Source organism: Triticum aestivum, chromosome 6D, assembly GCF_018294505.1.
Source record: "Triticum aestivum cultivar Chinese Spring chromosome 6D, IWGSC CS RefSeq v2.1, whole genome shotgun sequence".
Lineage (NCBI taxonomy): Eukaryota > Viridiplantae > Streptophyta > Magnoliopsida > Poales > Poaceae > Triticum > Triticum aestivum.
In genome coordinates, this window is record NC_057811.1 from 25044697 (window position 1) to 25050862 (window position 6166).

Here is a 6166-nt window from a genome sequence, read left to right on the forward strand (position 1 = left end):
TCTCGAACCGGGCATGAGCTTGGAAAACCATTTTCAGCTCTTCGAACATCTCATATGCTCCATGTTTCTCAAAACGCTTTTGGAGACCCGGTTCTAAGCTGTAAAGCATGCCGCACTGAACGAGGGAGTAATCATCAGCACGTGATTGCCAAGCATTCATAACGTCTTGGTTCTCTGGGATTGGTGCTTCACCTAGCGGTGCTTCTAGGACATAATCTTTCTTGGCAGCTATGAGGATGATCCTCAGGTTTCGGACCCAGTCCGTATAGTTGCTGCCATCATCTTTCAGCTTGGTTTTCTCTAGGAACGCGTTGAAGTTGAGGACAACGTGGGCCATTTGACCTACAAGACATATTGTAAAGATTTTAGACTAATTTCATGATAATTAAGTTCATATAATCAAATTATTCAATGAACTCCCACTCAGATAGACATCCCTCTAGTCATCTAAGTGAAACATGATCCGAGTTAACTAGGCCGTGTCCGATCAGCATGTGAGACGGACTAGTCAAGATCGGGGAACATCTCCATGTTGATCGTATCTTCTATACGACTCATGCTCGACCTTTCGGTCCTCCGTGTTCCGAGGCCATGTCTGTACATGCTAGGCTCGTCAAGTCAACCTAAGTGTATTGCGTGTGTTCCGAGGCCATGTCTGTACATGCTAGGCTCGTCAACACCCATTGTATGCGAACGTTAGAATCTATCACACCCGATCATCACGTGGTGCTTCGAAACAACGAACCTTCGCAATGGTGCACAGTTAGGGGGAACACTTTCTTGAAATTATTATAAGGGATCATCTTACTTACTACCGTCGTTCTAAGCAAATAAGATGCAAAACATGATAAACATCACATGCAATCAAATAGTGACATGATATGGCCAATATCATTTTGCTCCTTTGATCTCCATCTTCGGGGCACCATGATCATCTTCGTCACCGGCATGACACCATGATCTCCATCATTGTGTCTTCATGAAGTTTTCACGCCAACGATTACTTCTACTTCTATGGCTAACGCGTTTAGCAATAAAGTAAAGTAATTTACATGGCGTTATTCAATGACACGTAGGTCATACAAAATAATAAAGACAACTCCTATGGCTCCTGCCGGTTGTCATACTCATCGACATGCAAGTCGTGATTCCTATTACAAGAATATGATCAATCTCATACATCACATATATCATTCATCACATCTTCTGGCCATATCACATCACATAGCACATGCTGCAAAAACATGTTAGACGTCCTCTAATTGTTGTTGCAAGTTTTTACGTGGCTTGTTTAGGTTTCTAGCAAGAACATTTCTTACCTACGTAAAACCACAACGTGATATGCCAATTTCTATTTACCCTTCATAAGGACCCTTTTCATCGAATCCGTTCCGACTAAAGTAGGAGAGACAGACACCCGCTAGCCACCTTATGCAACTAGTGCATGTCAGTCGGTGGAACCTGTCTCACGTAAGCGTACGTGTAAGGTCGGTCCGGGCCGCTTCATCCCACAATGCCGCCGAAACAAGATAAGACTAGTAGCGGCAAGAAGAATTGGCAACATCTACGCCCACAACTGCTTTGTGTTCTACTCGTGCATAGTAACTACGCATAGGCCTGGCTCATGATGCCACTGTAGGGGATCGTAGCAGAATTTTAAAATTTTCTACGCATCACCAAGATCCATCTATGGAGTATACTAGCAACGAGGGGAAAGGAGTGCATCTACATACCCTTGTAGATCGCGAGCGGAAGCGTTCCAATGAACGTGGGTGATGGAGTCGTACTCGCCGTGATCCAAATCACCGATGACCGAGTGCCGAACGGACCGCACCTCCGCGTTCAACACATGTACGGTGCAGCGATGTCTCCTCCTTCTTGATCCAGCAAGGGGGAACGAGAGGTTGATGGAGATCCAGCAGCACGACGGCGTGGTGGTGGATGTAGCGGGATCTCGGCAGGGCTTCGCCAAGCTTCTGCGAGAGGGAGAGGTGTTGCAGGGGGAGAGGGAGGCGCCAGGGGCTGTGGTGTTGCTGCCCTCCCTCCCCCCTTTATATAGGCTCCCTGGGAGGGGGGGGGGGCGCCGGCCTGGAACCCATCTATGGGGGGGGGGGCGACGGCCAAGGGGGGAAACTCCCCCCCCCAAGTCAAGTGGGGCGCCCCCCCACCCTAGGGTTTCCAACCCTAGGCGCAGGGGGGAGGCCCATGGGGGGCGCCCCAGCCCACTAAGGGCTGGTTCCCTTCTCACTTCAGCCCATGGGGCCCTCCGGGATAGGTGGCCCCACCCGGTGGACCCCCGGGACCCTTCCGGTGGTCCCGATACAATACCGATAACCCTCGAAACTTTCCCGGTGGCCAAAACTGGACTTCCTATATATAATTCTTCACCTCCGGACCATTCTGGAACTCCTCGTGATGTCCGGGATCTCATCCGGGACTCCGAACAACTTTCGGGTTTCCGCATACTCATATCTCTACAACCCTAGCGTCACCGAACCTTAAGTGTGTAGACCCTACGGGTTCGGGAGACATGCAGACATGACCGAGACGCCTCTCCGGTCAATAACCAACAGCGGGATCTGGATACTCATGTTGGCTCCCACATGTTCCATGATGATCTCATCGGATGAACCACGATGTCGAGGATTCAATCAATCCCGTATACAATTCCCTTTGTCAATCGGTATGTTACTTGCCCGAGATTCGATCGTCGGTATCCCAATACCTTGTTCAATCTCGTTACCGGCAAGTCTCTTTACTCGTACCGTAATGCATGATCCCGTGACTAACTCCTTAGTCACCTTGAGCTCATTATAATGATGCATTACCGAGTGGGCCCAGAGATACCTCTCCGTCATACGGAGTGACAAATCCCAGTCTCGATCCGTGCCAACCCAACAGACACTTTCGGAGATACCCGTAGTGTACCTTTATAGTCACCCAGTTACGTTGTGACGTTTGGCACACCCAAAGCACTCCTACGGTATCCGGGAGTTGCACGATCTCATGGTCTAAGGAAAAGATACTTGACATTGGAAAAGCTCTAGCAAACGAACTACACGATCTTTGAGCTATGCTTAGGATTGGGTCTTGTCCATCACATCATTCTCCTAATGATGTGATCCCGTTATCAATGACATCCAATGTCCATAGTCAGGAAACCATGACTATCTGTTGATCAACGAGCTAGTCAACTAGAGGCTTACTAGGGACGCGTTGTGGTCTATGTATTCACACATGTATTACGACTTCCGGATAACACAATTATAGCATGAATAATAGACAATTATCATGAACAAAGAAATATAATAATAACCATTTATTATTGCCTCTAGGGCATATTTCCAACATGTCCGGCGTTCGAAGGCCTATAAAGTCCACGAAGGAGAGCTCTACAAGAAAAGCACTACCGGAGTCCTTCAAAGGTGTATCTCCGAGGAGGAGGGGTGGCAACTCTTGGCAGAAATTCACGCCGGTCTCGGTGGGCACCACGCCGCAGCCAGGGTACTTGTCAGCAAGGCCTTCAGGACAGGATTTTATTGGCCTACGGCCCGAGCAAACGCGCAGGACCTCGTCCAGCGCTGCGTGGGATGCCAACTCTTCGCCAACCAAAGCCATATGCCCCCAACCGCCCTACGAACAATTCCCATTACATGGCCCTTTGCGGTCTGGGGCTTGGACATGGTTGGACCCCTTAAAGGGGGAAGCCATAAGAAAAAATATCTGCTGGTCATGGTGGATAAATTCACCAAGTGGATAGAGGCTAGACCAGTTAAAACGGCCGAGTCCGGACTGGTGATTGCATTTATATCCGATGTGGTGCACCGTTATGGTGTCCGGCACAACATCATCATTGACAACAGTTCCAATTTCACAGCCGATGAGGTAAAAACCTGGTGTGCTAATCTGGGCATTAAGCCTGATTACGCCTCTGTCTACCACCCGCAAACAAACGGTCAAGTCGAACGAGCCAATGGTCTTATTATGAGCGGCATCAAACCCAGGCTAGTGCGGTCTTTGAAAGAATCAGACAAGCACTGGGTTGAGGAGCTCGACTCCGTACTCTGGGGGCTGCGGACCACGCCCAACCATGCTACCGGATACACACCTTTCTTCATGGTGTATGGGGCAGAGGCTGTATTGCCCTGCGATATTATACATGACTCACCTCGAGTGCGTATGTACGAAGATAAAGAGGCCGAGTTGGATCGGCAGGACAACCTAGATGCCCTGGAGGACGAGTTGGAGCGCGACGTCGCCAAAGCCTGTTCATCATTTTATCAACAGCAGGCTCGGAGATATCAAAGCAGAGAAGTATGTGCCAAAACTTACAACGTTGGCGAACTCGTTCTATGCTTGCCAGAGAAGAAAAGGAGAAACTCAAGCCCAAATGGGAGGGTCCCTTCATAATTGATGAACTTCTTACCGGAGGAGCGTACCGTCTTCATGATGCATCAGACAATCGCCTAGAGCTGAACCCCTGGAACGCGGCCAGACTCCGAAGGTTCTATGCCTAGCGCTGAATTCTTTGTTAGTCTCCTTCTCCCCTTGTTTCCATTATTTTTTCTCTCTTTTACACCTTTTTGCACTTTAAAGCTCTCATACGGCTTGACCGAACACTGCCGACGTACACATCTTTACATGTGTACGCCCATTATGCCTGGGGGCTTCTTGGACAGAAGCTTTTCATTAATTCACTGAGCATCAAGCTCTTCACATATGAGTCTTTCCATATGTACCTTTTCTTTGCCACTATATGCATCGATATGACTTAAGTTTTGGCCAAGCTGGGTTGCCTGGCTCCTGTGCTTATGCCCTACGTTCCCGTTAGTTTAGCTAGGGCATAAAGGGAGCACCTATGTGATTGTTACTGCCGGGTCATCCGGATGTGTACCTCAGACTGGGTGAAGCCGAAAGCTAGCGTTCTTAAGGGAATATTCGGTCGGCGAATTAAAGATGTTTTCTGTACTCACTCCATTACGAACCCCCAGAAGCTGTACACGCTGTGATCTTCACATCACAATTCGGACATGTATCCTAATGCATGCACACCCAGAGAAAGGAACCCTTAACGGAACTATTCTCTCTGGAAGATGTTTCTTACTATTTCAATGTAATATAACATAACTAGTAGAATACAACTTGTCTGTTCAAGCAACTATGACCCCTACGCCTAGTTTTCCAAGCATACCCCGGTCTATTCGGCCGTGAGGGTACTCAGAAACACTCCACACCATCGAGTCTGGAGGTTGAAGCGAAAAGGTCTGCCATGACAAATGCTATACAATTCAGCTAGAATTACATAGGGTAAGGAAAGTACATAGTCACTTGGACTCAAACACTTCCTTCTCTATACCGTCCAACAGGCGGTCTAACTTACAATCCTGTTGGGAATATTTGGCGGCCACCTCTACTTGGTCATACACTAAACTAACGGGAATTTCTTCCCCATTCGACCCTAGCGGTCCGACACGAGCCATGTGATCAGGATCAAGCTTGCTATACCGAGTTTTCACCATGGCCCAAGCCTCTCGCACACCCTCTCGGCAGGCCGATATCTTCCATTGTCGGATACGCCGCCGCACTCCTTTGAACAGCTCTACAAGCTCCTCCATACTTTCTGGAGGGGAGGCAGATGGCCACAGGGCCTTGGCCACTACAAAAAAAAGACACATCTGTGACATTTTGGGCCGAACGAATTTTTTTCTGTCATACATATGACACTTCTATGACGATAATTGTGACAAAACCCGGTATCATCATAGTTGTGGTGGGCTCCTACTTCTATGACAAAAAATCATGACAGAAAATGGGCTTTTCGTCCTGGGCGGGCCGGAGACGCAGCTGCATGACATTCTTTGGGCCGTCCATGACGAAAAAAACCGTGGTAGAAGCGAGGGGGAGGAAAGTTTTGGGGAGTTCCCGGTTACGGTGGGAGGTAGGGGGCCAAGCGATGCACGTTTCTCTCGTACACGTACGCGCGTGTGTGCGAGGCGTTGGCTTTAACTGAACCCGAGCAAGGCGTTGGGCTCTAACTGAACCCGAGCGATTGCACTGCAGGCTACGCGTTACTGAACCCGAGCGATCGATCGATAGCTGTTAACTGAACCCAATCGAGCGATTCCTTTGCTACTGCTGCTAACTGAAGCCGATCGATTGGATGAAC